Source organism: Agelaius tricolor, unplaced genomic scaffold, assembly GCF_023055355.1.
Source record: "Agelaius tricolor isolate 1412-34295 unplaced genomic scaffold, bAgeTri1.0.p SCAF_46, whole genome shotgun sequence".
In the NCBI taxonomy this organism is placed as follows: Eukaryota; Metazoa; Chordata; class Aves; order Passeriformes; family Icteridae; genus Agelaius; species Agelaius tricolor.
This window is the reverse complement of record NW_027269306.1, coordinates 2,931,660-2,950,884: the sequence shown is the minus strand read 5'-3', so window position 1 is coordinate 2,950,884 and position 19,225 is coordinate 2,931,660. Positions and strand designations below refer to the sequence as shown.

Genomic DNA, 19,225 nt, shown 5'->3' with positions numbered 1-19,225 from the left:
AAGGACATGCAAAGGCAAAGTAATGGTGACATCAGTAATTATTAAAACACATAAATGTAGCATTATACATGTCATATAAGCACCTGAGATCTGTAGGGGGAACCCAGACAGTGTTTCTTGCAATTGGTGTGAAGACAGTTGTTGGTATTTTTTAGGAATAAGACGCATCAAAAGCCAGCCAAGAGAAAGTCTCATTCAATTCTTCTGTCTTCCTTGAGGAAAAGGACTATATAGCACTAATCACAGTAATAAATTACCTGCAGTCAGATCAGCTATTTATTCATCACATTCTGGTTTTTCCTTCTTGAAAGGCCCCATGGCATTGCACAACATCCACTCTCTCTGATATAATTTGTGGAATATTTTGTTTTCTTTTGGCAGACCTGCCCTTTGTCTATAATCTGTTGACCTTGTGTTTAATATGGAAATAGAAACAGTCATCTTCAAAAATCTCCTACTCCATGGTAATTTAGTTGTAGCTTGACCAGATTAATCTCTGTGTCTCTGTATCAGCGCTGCCTGTACAGCACAACACAGAGGTTGGAAGGCTTTTCCTCATTTTCCTTCACTAAATCTTTGTTAGACACATTTGGTCTTTATTAGTCTGATTTCCTAACTATCAAATCTTCCATTATGCACCAGCAACATCATCCATTCTAAATTTATACTGTGACTCTGGAAAACAATTAGAAAAATCCTTTTCCAAACTAGAAAAAGTGGGATCTGTTTGCTGGGCTGAGCACTTCAGAAACCCCCATTATTAACTCCCAGTATAATAACTGAGTAATTTAAAATACTGAAATCCTTAACAGGTGAGATCAAAAGGCTAAAATTACAGCTACCAAAAAACAACCAGGGCACTATGTCTGTGAAGCAGAGTCACTTATACTGGAGTATTTGAAACTCATATCTATGTGTATGTCCACACACACAGGGTGTACATGTGTATCTTCAAAATATATCTATTATTTTGGTTCAGATGTTTTTCAACAACCCTCAACAGTCCAAGCAAGGGCACAATGTAATCATTGATCAAGAAAATACTGCAATTAAACAAGTTGTTCTCTTCTGGAAGCCAAAAGGTCAATACTGCTCTTGCTCAAACAAAGGCAACAATGGTTATCTCTGAAGGCCTTGGGAAAATTGAATTGTTTACAGTAAATGCATTAATCTGGGAGTCTCAGAAAACTTCTGTGACTGGTCTGACAAGTCAACCCTCAAGCTATAATCCCAGGTACCTTTGTCCCCCAGAGGTTCATCTTTACTCCTGTGCCATGACACCTTCCTGCCAACACAAGGATTTGGTGGGCACAGAGCAGAGCGCATCAGATGAAAATGAAAAATGAGGAAAAGATGAAAAATGATGTGGCAAAAAAGGAGTGGGGGTCTGAATGCTGCTAATGCAGAACTTCTATTCTATTGCTGGCTGCAGCACTCACATCACTGCAAGTGTCAGCTGAACAACAGACTGACTTTAAATATCTATATTACATGGGACAAGGGGGCAAGCTTGGGGGCCAGAGGGCTGTGGGGTTTTTTTAACCTACCTAAGGAGTTGTTTCAGTGGCTTTCTTTAAATTCACCTTAAGCACTTGGAGCCTAGGAAGCCTTAATCTGTTGAACAGCCATTCCCCTTTTAATAGCATGCTTCATATGAGTACAGTTTAGTCACACAACCCAAGTTCTGCAGAGCTGCCAGACATGAAAAGAAGTGTGCCTGGCAGTGAACGTTAACTGCTGAGCCCCTATAAAAATAGAAAATCACATTATTTTTCTACTACTGTTACCTGCAAACCCCACAGGGAAGTAGGGGAATGAGAAATAATGTGATACTAGCTGTCTGTGTAGTGGTGGAAACGTGTATTTACACAAAAATGATATGCAAGTGGTTTTGATGCAAAGCTCTGAATATGCATACGCATGCATTAACTATTCAAACCACACAGCACTTCCATGAAACATGGAGCTTTTTTCATGCCTGTTTCATAGCCTCATAAACCCTTTGGCCATATGCTGAGAAACAGCCTGAGAAGCCTTGAAGTATAAATCTTAAAAAGAGGGAAAACTGCACAAGAAAGAGATGTGCGTGCAAGTGAATCACTTCAAATTTCTGGTATTTTGTGCATGCCCCAAAAGTGCAAAACTGGTCATGGAGCATTTCCCCTATAACCAGCCCCATACACATCCAGGGGTAAACACAGAAGGAGCAGATTTTGTGTTGCTCCTGCAGACTTCAGTCCCCACAGCTGCTGAGGGCAGCCAGCAGAGCCCAGCTCTGGTGAGCAGCTCTGCAACTTCTTCCTGAGAGGTTTCTCATGGAAAGCCCTTGGCATCACAGGGCCATGGGCACTCTCTCTTCCCAGCATTTACAGCACAGTCCCAACACACAGAAGCTCCTTTCAGCTTTTAAAAACAAAGGCAGAATTTCTCAAAGGCTGCTATTTCTCCTTCAGCAGCAATAAGTGAGTTAGACTGCATTAAGTACAATTATACAGACTTGAGCTTCCACAGGATAAGCTGGGCCTATCCCACCAACAACCCACTTCAGGTACCGAGATCCAAAACTGGGCAAGAAAAATACCTTTTCTAAGATGAGACTGACCAACTGACTATGAAAATATTTTGGCTGTTTTAAACAAGTCAGCCTCCACAAAAAGTCCTCAACAGAACAGCTCAAACTGGTATCAACCAACACACTGGCTGAAAACATAGCCCATGAATTTCTATGAGGCTTGGCTCCCTGTGTCTGTAGAAACCTACACAATGAAACAATTAAAAGAAAAAAAAAAAAAAAACAGCAAATAAGAAACAGAACATGCACAAAACCAGAGCATGCTTCTAAAACAGTACAAAGAACTGAAGCACAAGATCTCTCAAAGTCTTCCCAGTGAAAAATATTCCACCATCAGTTCTGATGCCTCTTTTTTCTTTTTTTTTTTTTCCCTCCAGTTTTGGAGAAGAAAAAAGTAAAGGCAAAACACACATGGGCAATAGAGCAAGAAGAGAGGATGAATGAACATGTAAGTGTTTTGCCTTTATGCAAAGAAAACATCGCATCGCAGCACAGGGAGAAGCAAAGGCTGAGACCCTGGAATCCCTGCGATAAATCCAACGCTTGTACATTAAAGCTCCCCTTTGTTGAGAGCACTGTTAGACACAACAAAACAGAAATGTTAGGTGAGTGCAAGCTCTGCCTGTGACCTTTCCCTCTGTAGCCGTCAGGCTTCATTAATTTCCACAAGGCCTGACAGCTCCAGCGTTAATACTCACGCTTGCGGATCGAGCCACACAGCAGGTTCAGAGTCTGCTGCCTTCTCCTCTCAAACTCATGCATTAGGATTTCCTCCATGCTGGCAATGGAAAACCAAGTCTAAGGAACATTAAACACAAAAAACTACGTTACAATAATGCCGGGGTTGAGCCATAAACCCATGAAAGCAAGGAAGCACTGGGTGCATGTGGAGCTCGGCCGAGCGGTGCCCAGGGAGCACGGGTGCTGCTCCACCCGTGCAGGCACTGCACACAACTCTGATGTGCACCATCACTGGTGCCTGACACCAAGTGTCCACTCCTTCTCTCTCCTCCACAAGAAAACCTAGTGAATTTTGCACGACACAAGGCCAAAACGTCCCCACGTGCGCTGCAGAACCTGCTGGGCCGCAGGTCTGGTCCAACCGCGCTCTGGCACTTGGTCACCATTCCTTGCTTTGATGTTTTTATGTCTCAACCATAACATTATTCTAATGTAACTGTTTGTGATTAATATCTCCCTCCTGTCTGCTGAAAGGAGAAAGGCAGCACTAGCTAAGTGACAAGCTTTTGTTTCCCTTCGGCGTTCCGCGGCTTCCTTTGCGTTATTCTGACATAACTTGTCCTGTTTTTTGATCTCCAAGCTTGTTTTGAACTTCACTGGGCTGCTGTTATTGAAACATGGAAATCTTCACTAAAATTTTAACAACTAATATGTGACATTGCTTTGTTTTGAAACAGAACCTGAAGTTTTTCTTCAGCCTAACCTCAAAAGCAAAAGGGAAAAAGAAAAAAAAAAAAAGCCTCCAGATTTTGCAGCTCACAGCACTGCCAACTTTAGGTGTAAAAAGTCCCCCCAAATTGACTTTAAAATTATGAAATCTGAAACGCAAGCAGCACAGATTGCTTGCTAGTCCCTGGAAAGGCTCTCTTTTCAGGCTTTTAATTATGCAACCTAAAAGACAGAGCTTTCAAGAGGGAAAAAAAAATAAAAATCACGTAACTTAAAATCAAAGGAGCTGGCAGCTGTGAAATTTCTCTTTAAATTTGGCCAATTCTGAGACACCACCACCCTACCTGGAAATCACAATAGCTTTGTCTGTCCCTTTTCATTTTCACAAGTGTTTCCTGCATTCATGGGAGTTCCTGCTCCTGTCCTCTTTGCCACAGCAAATTGATAATACCTGAAGGACTCCCAGGTCTGTGCCATGTGCCCCTTCCAAGGGATCCTTTAAGGGAAATGGTGCTCACCTTGAAAACCATCGGAGATTTTCAGGCCAGAACACCTTTTGTCTGGCAGAGCTGAAGGGTGCTCCCCTAAACAGAACTTCCCTGTATTTACAGTGACAGAGCCACCTGCATCAAGCCCCTGCAGTTCAGGGTCTGTGTGTGCACTGTGCACACAGAGAAATAAATCCCATTTTGTCCAACAGAACTTTTGATTTTCTCCTGCAATCGAGATCTTAATGTACCAGGGCTGACCAATTTTAGGCCAATTTCAGCACCTTGTGTGGCTTCAAATGCCTCTGACCTTGAACTCCAAATACTAAGGCTGGAACTTAAGCTCTGGCTTCACAGTGCCAGTAGGGCTAAGTAGAAATGTCCTTCTTGGACTTAATCTGGACTTAATTGAAAAGAAACATTTTTGGTTACTATTGCATTAGGCTAAAACGTAAAAATGAACCCTAATACTATCTAAATCCAATAAGAGAAAAGCATCACTCTCTCAAAACTTTCAAAGCATTCTCTATAAATGCATCACGGATCAATTTACATGGTGCTTTTGCCAATAAGCAAAACAAAATCACAGGTTCCAATTGGCTTAACTCATATTGGAAAGCACGAAAGCGAATGCTAGAAAATGCAATTACTGCAAACAAACTCCATTTTCTCCACTCAGGAGGGAATTCCAGAGAACATTTTATTGCCCTCAAATAATATTTCTAAAGGCATCAATACACAATTCTATTTTCTTTTCAGAGCCCACCACACTATATAACCTAATCCTCCATGAAGAAATTCACCAGATTTTGAAATAATATATTGGTTGTTGATATTACCTTGTGCACTCACGTTACTGTATCAATTTAAATTATTTTTCTTCACGAATTTTAAGAATATAAAGAACCAACTTCCACTGCCTGACACAAACAGATCTGGACCAATTTCCCAGAACATACCCTTTATCTCTGTCATCTACAATTCCAATTAAGTCTTTTTTTCCCCCCCTAAAATAAATGAACAAAGCCACCAAAAAGGAGGTCATCTTGAGAAACAATTATACAGAAAGTAATTAAGCTCATCATAATTATCACAGACAATGTCTTGGCATTTTAATGTACAGGGATTTTCACATTGCAAAAGGCCAGGGAAAGCTAAAAGGACGAAATTTTCCAGAAAAAGTTTATTTAAAAAGAGAAACAAGGTTTGCTATCATTTCTTCACTACTTAGTGAAGGAAATGAGAATTATGAGTGCAGGAGCCAGATCTAGATTCTGCCCCAAGTTCTTCTATCTTACTGACAGAGACACCTTGAAACAAGCAGCAGAACTTCCCTCTCTGCCCACAGGACTGACCAACACCCCCCCTCCATCAGGATCCTCCCAGTACCTGCCCACCCACCTGAATATGAGCAAATAAATGCAGGGAAACACATGATCTCCAAAACATTTTCCTGTTTCCCAAGTCTTTGAGCTACTTCCCATCATTTGCTTTCTCATTTTTAGAAGAAAACCTCTGAGACTTACAAATGCACCACAAAGCAGGAGGAAATCACCTTCCTCTGTCTTCTGGCCTGGCAGAGCCCAGTCAGTATTTCTGAAAAAAAATCCCTTCAAATATCTCCTTTTTCCTGTATCCCAGGAAGGTATCCAGAGCATTTCTTGCAAAGAGAAAAATTGCAAAATACACAAACAAGAAGCTCCTAAAAACTGTTTTCTTTATATGATACATTATATCCTACATAACTTCTGATTTTATACCTGGAACTGAAATCCTTCCTTGAATATTATTATTTTTGAGCATATTGTTGGGAAACTACAAAACATACTGGGGTTCATAATTATCCAGCTATCAGTACCAGTGTTATGTGGATAAATATCCATAATGATAAGAGGAAAGATAAAAGCAGGGATAGCAAGAATAATCACAAGGAAAATAAACTTAAAGAGAAGCAATAAGATAATTTTTTTTAAATATCCCAGAGGCTTTAAAAGCATGAACTACATGCTTTTTAATAATTCTAAGAATGTAACATTCTCCAGTGTGCTAAAGCAATCAGCTGCTCTTGAGATTTTACCCTGTGACCAAGGCTTGTGCTTTTATTTGTAAATACTGAACTATAAGAAGCAAGTTTGATATTCCAAGGCAGTTTTAAACATATTTTCACACTGCAAGACTGATGCTTGTTTGGAGCTCTTCCTTCCTTCCTTCCTGCTCTTCCTTCCTTTTCTAATTGCTTCATTTTTTTAAGTTGGAAGGGCAGAAATCAAAAGCTTGAGCCTAAACTCCACTTGTAGAGTGCAATATCCAGCAGGGATATGTGTGCTCCAGAACCACCTCCAAGGGCCCTTTCTGAGCTGTTTGTGGAGGACAGAACACAAAGAGAAGGCGCACAGAGAATGCAAACAGAAATTGCAGCCAGCTCAGATGTCCAGGCAGGTCTTCAGGAACCTCCAGCGCTACCTGCTGAACCCTCTGTTTAAATTTATTATTCCAAACAAAGCTAAACATTCCATTGCAGTCTTCCAAGATGAACTTGGATGCCAGGAATCTCCTGAGCCCCCTAGGGAAATTCCTTTTGAGGAATCCAGCTCACAGAGAGGTTCCTCAGCTACTGAGAGAGACAACCAGATCACTCCACAGCTGCATCATGTTCCTGCGAGGAGCTGAATTCCCCTTGTGCAGGTTTTCTTCCTGGCCATCCAGAATTCCCTGAGCAGGAGGGAATGCCAGAATTCCCTGAGCAGGAGGGCACAGATCCCTTCCTTGTGAGTGTAAGCACAAACACTAAACACTAAAAAGAGAGTGAGAAGGAAGCTAGAAGGCTGATAAAGGTTTGGAGTGGTAACTATGGACTTTGGCACCAGTGATTTCTCAGTTCTCTCACCCCTGGCTACTGTTTCTTGCCACCTCCTCTTTTCTACTGGCTCTGCAGAATTTCAATTTCAGTTTATGGGCTGTAATTTGTGCTGCAGCATCCCAGGATCTCACAGCAGACCGGTTGAATTCACACTGAAGTATTTTTTAAGAATCCAGATCTTTGAATTTCATTGCAGAAAAGTGAAATACCTCCTAATTCTCCTTCCAAAGGCAGGACAAAACAAAAAAATATGAAAAACAGTGCATGCAATGTAAATCCCATTCTGCAACAGAAAGTTTGCATGCTTTTAATTTGTGACAGAATTCAGGTGAAACTCTTGATCTTTCCTGCCCCTGTTATAGGAAAAGGAAAGATCTGCTGCTGCCACCTCTGCTCCTCAATAAGGATAATTGTAAGCCTCTAACCTAGCAGTGAAATGCTTTAAAATGAATGTGTGGGATTTATGGCACTTATTGTTGTGAATTTGAAAGTGTTCAAGCAACATTTTCACAAGGTGCTTGAAAATCTGCATGATGCAGCATCTGTACCCTAGTGCAGAGAAGGACACTGGCAATTCTGGTCCACCAATAAATATTTCTCTGTAATTAAATGCTATGGTTAATTGTTGGAGCATGCAATTTTTCACCTAGTGTGCTTTCTGCAGAGTAGGATCTCTCCTGACTTACCCATTTTAGCCATCTTTCCTAGCCTTTAAAACCAAAAAATGGGATGAGAAACCTGCTGTAAAAAGCTAAGCCATGATATGCAGGCAAAGTTCTGCTGAATAACACGACAACTACAGGTAATCAGAGCTGGTCATTAGCACAGAGCATTCAGAGAGCAGCTACTTCAGTCTCTTAAGGCAAAGGTAACAATTTATTCCTTATTTATTCTCCTTTCTGCCCAGGTTTTGCCCTCTCACCTCGCAGGCAGGCATCATTGTTTTCACAGCTGGTCTCAGGGAAGCAGCTGTTTATGAATAGCTGTATTGCTTCCCCTCTAGCTGGACACACTCTGGCACCTCACTGCAATGCCAGAGCCCTTCCAGGCCCAGAACAGAGGTGTCTGCTTCCTCCCCCTGTCCTTGGGTGCCCACCACAGCAGGGCATCCCCTCCTGCCCTTCCCGCTCCAGCTAACGGCACGGGATTGTCCTTTACATCACATGGGGAGTGGATTTCTGTGCAGTGGGGGTTACAGAATTCACAGAACCACAGGGTTGGGAGAGACCTTCAAGATCATTGAGCCCAACCCATCCCCAACACCTCAACCAAGCCCTGGCACCCAGTGGCACATCCAGGCTTTGTTAAACACACCCAGGGATGGGGACTCCACCACCTCCCCAGGCACCCATTCCAGAACTTTATCACCTTTCTGTGAAAAACTTTTTCCTAATATCCAACCTAAATTCTCCTAGGCACAGCTTAAGGCTGTGTCCTCTGGTTCTGTCGGTTCCTGGAGAAAGAGCTCAACCCCACCTGAGCACAGCCACCTTTCAGGGAGCTGTAGAGAGTGCTAAGGTCACCCCTGAGTCTCCTTTTCTCCCCCAGCTCCCTCACAGGGCTTGTGTTCCAAGCCCCTCAGCAGCCTCATGGTGTTTTAGAGGGGACAGCAGTCCAGGACCTTTACTCTCAGCATCATTCTATTCCCAGCAACCACTGAAACCTGGGACAGAGGAGAGGAGAAGGAGCAAATTCCTTCCCTGCCATGCTCAGGAGACGTCTCCTGCACAAAGCTGCAGCAAATCTGTGCCTGCCCTGCAGCCTCTCTGCTCATCTCTCAGGAGTGAAGGCAAATGCCAAGTGCTGCTGAGGGAGCAGGGAGCCTTCAGAGCAACATATGGGGGAGAGCAGCTCAGGGAAAAGTAAGGACATGTGGGTAATTCTTTATCATTTGCAGCTCTGTTTTAAACTTAGAACCCTTTGTGTCAGCTGGTTACACCAAAAAAAAAATGTAATGGCAACATTCAAGAGAGAAGGAGCTCCTGCACTTTGATACCCAGCCTGCCCTGTGATGTGAAAGCTTCTGGTTGATTAGAAAAGATGCACATAATTCTAAGGTCTTCATGGTTCACTTACCAAAAATTACAGGAAATTCAAAGTACAGTGTTCCTGAACTCTCATATCCTAATTTTATTAACTCGAGAAGAGATGAAGCTCTGGAAAAAGCAAGTGAAAAAGAGCAGGCCCAGTACTTTATGTCCCTGTGCTCTCATTTGTCTCCCTCTTCTTTGTAGTGTCCACCCCGCCCCCAGTTTGATGTTATTTTGTTCTCCCCATGCTGGCTTTCCACAGCCTCTCTCCTTACACTGCTGTTCCCTGGTGTGCTGCTTTGCTCCTTCTCCACCAAAGGCACCATCAGTGACCAGAGAGGGTTTGGTGACTGTCACCTCTCAGCTGGGGTGCAGGACGAGCAAAGAGACCAGAACAGCTCAGTGAAGTGAGGCACTGACGTGACCTGAGCCTCAGAGCCATCACAAGTCCTGAGAAACATCCCAAACATTCCCAAAGCTCTGGCAGGGCCACCACAATCCAGCCCTCCTGTGGTGTCACAGGCTGAGGAGCACTGAGAGTCCTCCTGATGCCTCAGGTTTCAGCTTTTCTATTTTTCCCATTCTGTGCTGCTTTAGTGGGTGGGTCTGGGCTTCATATTCAGGGATGCTGAGCTCTGAGCACAGAGCAGGGAGACAAAACAATTCCTGCTCCAGCTGGGCACCAAGGACAAATGATCCCAATCTCAGCCCAAGAGCACAAACCCCGTGGGCTGGAGAGAGAAAAACAAGCAGGGTGGGACTGCAGGGGCTAAAGCTGGAATGGGACAATGAACTGCAAGATGCAAATGGAGCAGAACTGATCCAAGGGAGAGAGCCCGGGAGCGCTGGTGCATTTTGGGGCCATTTTGGTTCATCTTGGGTGCAGGCCTGGCTGGGCTCTGGTGCTGCCCAAGGTGGATCCATGGAGGAGATGCTTTGAATCAATCCCTGCTTGATTCTTTAGCTCTGCCCAGCCCCTGCTCTAGGGCAGAATTCCCAAGGCATCATTAGCACTGATGCCTTCAGGTTTAGATTTCATATTTTCCAGATTTTCTAGTGCTTTAGTATGCAACTCTGAACTTCATATAAAGTGTTAGCAAGTTCTCTTCACAGTCTAGTTAGACAAAACAATCCTTTTCCAGCCCAAGGACACCACTGCAGCTTCAGGCCCAAAAAGTGTAAAACAGCCGTGAATTGAGGAGAGGAAACTGGGAGGATGGGACTTCATAACCTGAAGCTGTAATTGGACAATTAACCCCAATATGTAAATGGACCAAAACTTATAAAAGGTGTAAAAACATATGACTTGGAGTCCATTTAGGGTGCAGCTCTGGCCAGGCTCTTGTACTGCCCAAGTTGCATCCCTTGAAGGCCTTTTAATAAATCCCTGCTTTATTCTTTAGCTCTGTCCAGCCTCTGCTCCAGGGCGGCCTTCCAAGGTATCCCTCCCAGGGCTGAAGGTGCCTCCTGTGGGTGTTGGAGCCACCCTACAGAGCAGGTGCCATCATTCCCTGCCATGCCCAGCACAGAGCAGGACAAGGAATACAAAATTCCCTTTAGCTCTGGGAAAAGTGGTTCTCCTCTTCTTTTTCTCCTTACCAGTGGTTGGTGCCCACAAACATAACACCCACTCTCGAAAACCAACCTACTCCCTAAACACAGGCAATGAAGGTTTGAAAGTCTCCTAGCAGACCTGACAGGGGTGGATGGGACACAGGATTCTGTTTCACACAGCCCCTGTGTGCCAAGACACATCCTTCCCATGCAGGAATTGCCCGAGCTCAAACACTCAGCCCCCTGCAACAAGAGGGTTAATGAACAAGCCACGCAGGCTGGTTATAGCCAGCAATAAGCAGCTCTCTGTTTTTCTTCAAGAAAAAAAAAAAGAAGTCAGTAATTCTTGGAACATTTATTAACCCCCTAGTACAGGCAATTACTGTAAGAGAAAGGTCTGCCAGTCTTGCATTACCATAAATTGCTGCATGTTGCTTTTCTACAGCACAGTAATGCCCACAACCAGTGTGAATAAATGCTAACATTTGAGTTTTAAGCTCAATTCAATCCTCTCGATTGAACATTTTTAACAGGTCTTCACTTTCAGTAGCTCTTGGGCCACAAAAATAATTATTTTATACAAGCCCAAAAAAGCCAGGATGGTGTTTCACTGATAGACTGTTTTGTAGCTCAGTTTAAGGTAATCTCACATATTTCCTAACACGCAGAATGGAAAAGAGAAAGGCAGGTGGGAAGTACAAAACCCCAAAGATCGTTCCTGCCATCGACGAGGTTTTGTAGTCACATGCAACATAAAAAAATAGTGGCAATAAAAAAAAAAAAAAAAGAAAAAGGCTTTGTAATAGACAGAACACCACCAACCAGCTTTAAATTGAATTACACAGCCTGCTAATCTTTATGATGAAATAAAATTTCTTTGAACACTTCACATTATACTAAAATCCGCAGTGCTTTCTCCCCAGCCCCAACCCCTCTCTGCTCAAAGCAACTCCTCCACCCCTAAACCATTGTTCTTCCCAGCCTGCAACGTGATGCTCTGCTAACAGAAGGGCTCATTTTAATTAGCTATTGTTAATATGGCGTGCACAGGGTGAAAACGTAGGGGAGAAGTACTTTTGCACTTTGTATTTTTGATGCAACATTAAATTTGCAAGTGAAGGAATTAACTGATGGTGTACAAAGAATCAATCCCTCGACTGTTCTCCACTGAAATCATTCTCATTTCAATATGGGGCTGTGGCAGCAGTGCTGGAGGAAGAATCTGATGAAAAAGTTTCTATTTGAGGGGCACTGGTTGTCCCATGCCTGCTCAATACAACAGGCATAAATCTCTTTTCTGTTTCAAAGTGGATCTGTAGGAAAGGGGGAATGGAAAGGAAGAATTATTTGGTTTTTTTTTTATACATTTGTTTTGGTTATAGCTTGTTATAGGAAACCTGATCATCCCCTCCCCCCTTCTAAGACAACATTAGCAGCCCAGTGGGAAGCAGATCCAAGAAATGACCGAGCAATTATTGTGATTGAAAATCCATTCAGGAATTGTGCAGTACTTTGCAGTGCTCACTGGCTCCTTCCTTTCATTGAAAATTACCAAATGAATATATTAGTTTAAACTTATAAAGAGCCACTCACTGCAGAACATTATTCTCTTTGAAAGCACCTTTTACCTGAGCCAAGTTTTCTAATGGCTGTCAAATAACACCTTGATGTTTGCTTTGACTGACCATGGCAATTCGTAAAGAGGATTTTACACTTTAGCAGCAAACACAGTCTAAAACCCTCCGTTTCTCTAGAGACCATTAGGAGATAGCAAAAATGGATTTTTTGTGCAATCTCTTTATGAAGAATTGCCAGGAATAACAAGAGCAGAACAAGAAAGAACTGATCAGATATAAATGATCTTACACTGCTTCTCAGGCATAAATTCCATTTCAGTCAGTGGAAATTTTACTACCTCAACATTCATTTGATCCAGTGGCTTCTATTTTACCTTCTAATTTGCACTTCTGGGGTTCTGTTTGCCACAAAGCATCTCACATCTGACCCAGAGCAGAGGATAAATATGAAGAAGCAGCTATAACCCTGGCACAAAAGGAGAATTTTGCACTTTTCTCCTATCTTTGTTTTCACACTGCACTACACCTTGCTACATCAAGAAAAATTATTCAGCCTATTAACAAAAATCAATATGGTTGTGTTTTCCCACTACTTTATAAATATAATAAAATGAAACATTCAAACTATTTTTCCATTTGTATTTTTGTGTTATTCTGAGACAAAAGAACAAAGATAAAAATTAGTAATAACAGATCATAAAAAGGTATATGCCAATAAAAGCTGAGCAGATTATTAATTCAGGCAAGCCATACGGGAATTGAAAACTAAGTACAAATGGGAATTTAAACATGACATTAAACACAGTCTGAGTTAGAGCAAAAGCAAAGGAAATATTCTTAAGTATTAATATAGCAATAAACCCCAAATAAACTAGGAAGAAGTTTATGCTAAAGGCAGAGTGAGATACATAAGAAGTTTATGCTAAAGGCAGAGTGAGATACATAACCCACAGAACTACTAAATCACTAAAAAACCCACAAGTGCTCAGCAGCAGCTCAACCTGTAAATAAAATATCTCCATCCCACCCCAGTGTCTGGAGCTTCTCACCAGGGCCATCATGGAAGACAGAGTTGTTTCCAAAATTGGATTAACAGATTTTCCAGGGAGCTGCTTCCCTCTCTCCCAGAACAGCTGTGCCAAACTCACACATACTTACAGGATTAAAGCCACCTCAGCATTTTCTTTCACTTGCAATGAATGCAATTTCTTTTTTCAAGTGCCCCGAGTTTTGTTCATCAAAATGGTATTTTATGTTTAGTCAATTATTCATTCTAGCTCAAACAAGCAGAGCAATATAGAGTTCAAAATATGCTCCAGATGGTAAAAAACACAAATCAGAAATAAATCAATTTATAAAAAAGGAAGGGATTTGTTTTTATTGCCATAATTTAACTTTAAAATATTCACAGGCTTCCTTCTGGTTCTAAATTACCCCGGAATACTTTGAGCTAATACCCCTCTGAATCTGGAGAAATTTAGAACTTACTGGTTGGTTTTTTTTATATGAAATAGTGTGATGTCAGATGCCAAAATAATCAGAAATATACTTTCAGGAAGCCAAAGCCCTCAGGAACAAACACTTGATCACACTGGAGCTGTCCCCAGTGTACATTAGTAAAAGGAACACACTCACTCTAAACCCTGAATGAGCCATGCCTGGAGAGGAGATGAAGCCAGATAACTAAGCCAGACCAGAGAGATTGAGAAAGGATAAAAGTGGAATGTGACCCTGCATTTTTAAACAGTGATAAGAAAAGAGCTTGATCTTACAATTACATTATTCTGGAACAGTTCATTTTTATTTTTTTTTCAAACTGAATTATGCTATCTTCAATATCAAACACATTCTGGCAGGTGTCTGGCTCAACAGTTTTGAATATAATTTCAAATTTCCACAGCACTAATGCATAAATTTAACTGTGGACTGGAACCAAGTGTCTGTCCACAGTTCTGAGAGCAACACCACATTTACATTTTGTCATCTATTCCACCTAACAACCAGCAATTCCAAGGTGATGCTGCTATTTTCAATTACTAACAGTCACACAAAAATGAGCTTTAAAATAATTGGCAATACTTTGCTGAGGACCACATCCACATTATGCAGAGGTAACAAGAAAAATTCTAAATTAAAATTATATAATCATTCTATTCTTCTCACTTCAAGTAACATGATCAAGGAACTACAGCACAGAAAAATAAAGTTGATTTTTTTTTTTTTTTAGCTCTAGCAACAAACTAGAGGCAAGCACATATTACAGGTAAAGAAATATTTGCTCCAGTACAAACCCATATGTATTTGGCCACTAAACCATCCACAAAGTTTTTACATTCATCATCCCAAAGAAATTTAAAGAAATAAACATTCAGAACAAAAGCAAGACTTAGAATTAACATGAAAGAGTCAAGTTGCTAAATCCTAGAAAAACTCAGGAAAAAGCTAGCTAAATTCAACTTTCAGCCCCACAGACAATAACCAGGAGTAAGATTACCTACTGAATTTAGCCAAATCTACAACTGCAAGATTTTGGAAGCTCATGCAGTGATATTCTTTATAACAGAAACCTTGCAGGGGGGAAAACCAAACAAACCAGAACCAAAAAATGAACACAGTTTGATATAAACACTAAAGAAAAAAGTACAAAATGGGCTAGTCGAGAAAAAATTCTGAACTGAATTCAAATTATTCACACATATGCACAATCAGGCCCACAGTAACTGAGCAAAATAAACACATCAGCTCATTAAAGATCTATCTGCCTGAATTTATCTTTGCTTTCTCTTCACTTCTCACGGGTTATTCAATCACTTCCCATCACCCAGAAAAGGAAACACTGCACTATGAAGACAGAGCTATAATTAGATATTCCTCTATTTCATTTCACATATATGACTGAATGAGAATGGATGGGAAAAATATGAACAGAGATAATAATGGCAAGTTGAAACATTCAGTAAAAAATACATTTGGCACAGAATAACACCTCAATTCTTCCTCAGCACAGTAATGCTGTGTTTACTGCAAAATTAGTTAAGTTAGCAGAAGAGATTTTTAATGAAAACAATTATAAATTTCAAATAACTGTGTTTAAAGCATTTAACAGTCCCTAAGGTCAAGTGATTACAGCAGTTACAAGACCCGAGGGACATGTTCACACCAAAACAAAGTGAATAAATTACCTCAGCCAGTGTCTGCAATCACTAAGTGACCACAGAGGTTATTCAATGTATAAGCCCAGCTGACTTCCACGCAAAACCAATAATGAAAATGTAACAGCCAAAGGGAAAAAGCATTTAACTAGCAAAAGTTGCTGGAAGGGCTGAGAACTGGGGAGAATGGGAAAGGGAGGGTGGAAAGCAAGCTGCATGGCTGGGCTGTGGAGGCAAGCAGGAAGGATGAGTGTGGGTGAAAGGGACAGGCAAAATGCTGAACATTTTTCCCAGGTGAAAGACCCAAATTGTGGCAAAAGGATGCAAGACTCCAAAGATATAAACCAGCAGGGCTTTAAGCAGTGCTCTCAGCCCTGTAAAAGTGGGATATGTGAGGCCCAGAGAAGGACAAGCAAGGCAGGAGCTCAGAATAATCATCTCTCAACTTTCCCCTTGGCTTTACTGCCAGCAAAAACAGCGGACAGTCATTGTGTTTTAGTTATGCCATGATAGAATCCCAATGGAGGCAAGACCTGGGTTTTACCACAGAGGGGGTAAGATGAGCTGCAGAACGAAAGCCAGCTTTGATCTGGCTTCTCTGCCTCATGACATAAATGACAAAGATGCCTTGTCTTCATTGCAGCTCCACAACACAACTGCCAGGGGAGAAAACCAGAGCCAGGAAAGACAGAAAAACATTTTTCTGCAAGGACCACCTTGTATTTGATGCATTTGATTCTCAGTGTGTAGCTCTGGAACAAGGTTCCTACCAACTAAGGTGAAAAAAGATCCTACTGAGGAAGCAAAAGGAATCCTGCTTGCTCCTGGTAGGCATTTTTTAACTACAGCACATCATCACCTCACATCCTTGAAGTCATTAAATCTTCACAACACACACAGTAAATAAGAGCATAATAAATGGTAAAACACAGCTAACACATTTTGGAGACAGGAGCTGAAATGAGAGGCAAAAGGACACAGCTGGATTTGCTGTTTTTGACTCCTGGTGAGGAATATTTGCACTGAATCAAGTATTCATCAACATTCCCACAGGTGAAGCAATTTGCTGGGCTTGCCCTGTGCCAGGAACCTAATAACTGGTATTGTCATATACATATATATATATGACAATATATATTATTATATTATATTATTATATTATATTATATTATCAGTAGTATATTATAGTATATAATATATACCATAATATACTACTGATATATATACTATATAATATAGTATATTATAGTATATAATATATAGTACATTATAGTATATTATATTATAGTGTATATATTAGATAATATAGTTATAGCATGTATTTTTATATTCTATTCTATTATATATTATTATATAATATATATTTAATATATAAATATATTATATATAATATATTATATATTATACATATACATACACACACACATATATACTTATATATGTGTATATACATATATACACATATATTTATATATGTATATATATGTGTATCTATACAAATATGTGTATATATGTATATAGATACAAATATATCTGTATATATATACACATATATGCATATATATATATGTGTGTGTGTGCATATGTATGTATAGATATGAGAAAATGTAAGTGGACTCTCAGCATGTAAAAGAAGATTTTCTTTGTACCTGAACTATGAAAGCCTGAGGCCAAAGCCAGCAGGCCCTCCAACAGCCAGAGCTTTCAGTTTCAGTGAAACTGCCTGCAAAATCTGCTTTTTCAGATAAACACTACACTGTCTTCTGCAAGAAACTATGCATATATGCTAAGAAAGCCCCCTGGTAAATTATTGAAGCTGGAACACAACCTATCCAAAGGGTTAGAATTCTTCTGTTGGGACCTATTCACTAAAATAATATCCTCATGATATTATGAGGATATCCTCATGAACCCCCTGTGAGATGCAAGCAATGCCAAGAGGATGCCAGCACTGCAGGAGTGCCCAGGGAAGGGTGAAAGCATCCTGGCAGAATATTTGGGCTGGCTTTCTGCAGCCCTGAGTGTTTTCAAATGCCAAGCACTGGCCACAGGCTCTGGTTCTACCTAAAGAGCATTTGTGAAATTTGTGACATTACTCAGGGGCCAAAGAGGAACTCAGGTGGCCAGACACTGCTCTCAGCAATGCACTCAGAGAGATCTGTGCTCTCCAAGAGGAAATTCCTCCTCTGGAGCTGCAATTACACACAGAAAAAGGACAGCTTTGAGCCTATCAAATCTAGTATCACCTTCCAGAAATTTCTATTTCTCTCTAGAAATAAGAACAATGCAGCTAAGTTGCAGTGGTATGGCTAGAAAGCCCCACTCCCACATGCACAGCAATAAAAAAATTCAAATAGGGTTTTGGAAATCAGAGGAGGTCAGGTAAAAAGAAGAGTATGAAGAAAATGCAAAGAAGGATGACAAGACAGTGTAGGTAGGAGTCCTTCTATTTAAAAATTCCTTTTGTAAAACCAAATGTCCCTTACATATCTCTTGAAGGGTCAGCTAAAGCAATAAAATTATGTAAAGATGCTACATATGATAAATTAGGTAAGATACACATAAGATAAAATATGCAGAGATGCTGCAACCACACAGCAGGCAAGGGAGAGTGCACTAAAACCTGATGACAGAGCTTTGCTTCAAAATACCTTTTATATATTAAAAATACATTTTAAAATCCATTCTGATGTTTTTTGAAAATCAGCTGCTCAAGCCACCCTCAGCCCTGGGTATTTCTAGAGCAAGGGGTGAGCTGGCAGTGCACAGCCAGCCTGCCAGTGGCACTGCCAACAACAGCAAAGTTGCTCCCACACAAGTTGCCTCCTTCCTTTTGCTTCTCTGCTCTTGCTATTGAATTGCCCTCAGTTCCAGCAACATGCTGTCAAATGCAGCAGAATATTCAAGGTGTTTGTAGTGGGTTTGGTTTGTTAATTTGAGGTTTTTTGGGTTAATGTGCAAATGAGTGTGGTGGGTTTAGTGCTGGCTAATCACCAGTGCATTCACTAGGATGTACTCTCTTATTTCTTGTGAGGTAGGACATGGGGAAAGGTAAAGCTTAAAACTTTCAAAGGGTATAAAGAGAAATTTCTTAATAGTAACTAAAAGAAAAAGTAATAAAAATTGGAAAAAAACTTTTAGGAAACTTCTCACCTTTCTATAACCTTTTCATTCTCGCTGACAATGTAAAGAAACAAATCCTAAAATTTTAGTTAGTTTATTACTTTTAGAATAATCTTTCTTTGGTTTACTTAGAGAGACAAGCCTTTTTTGTTAATGTTATGAAAACTTCTCTATAAGAAAATAGTTTTTTGTGTTTCTTTTTATGAATAGTAGCTGCTTGGGGAAATTTGTCATCATGAAATTTCTTCTATTTTTTATAAGCTTTTTTTACAGTTGTCTTTATGGGCTATGTTAACTTATAGGGGTACTTTTTTAAAGATGAGTTGTTTAAAGGTAAAGGTTTTCATTATCTCTCTTTAAAATTATCTTTATCTCTGGGAATAGACTATATTATAAATAGTTTTTTTTCCTCTCTCTAAATACAGTATTCTACCATAGAGATGCTGACAGCCCATGATC

General features: G+C 40.6%; 1 protein-coding gene across 3 annotated transcripts in view; it reads right to left on the bottom strand.

Moving 5' to 3' along the window:
• The window catches only part of MPPED2 (metallophosphoesterase domain containing 2), a 122,438-nt gene that overhangs the window by 58,805 nt on the left and 44,408 nt on the right, over nt 1-19,225 (bottom strand). The gene's annotated exons all lie outside the window — the stretch shown is intronic.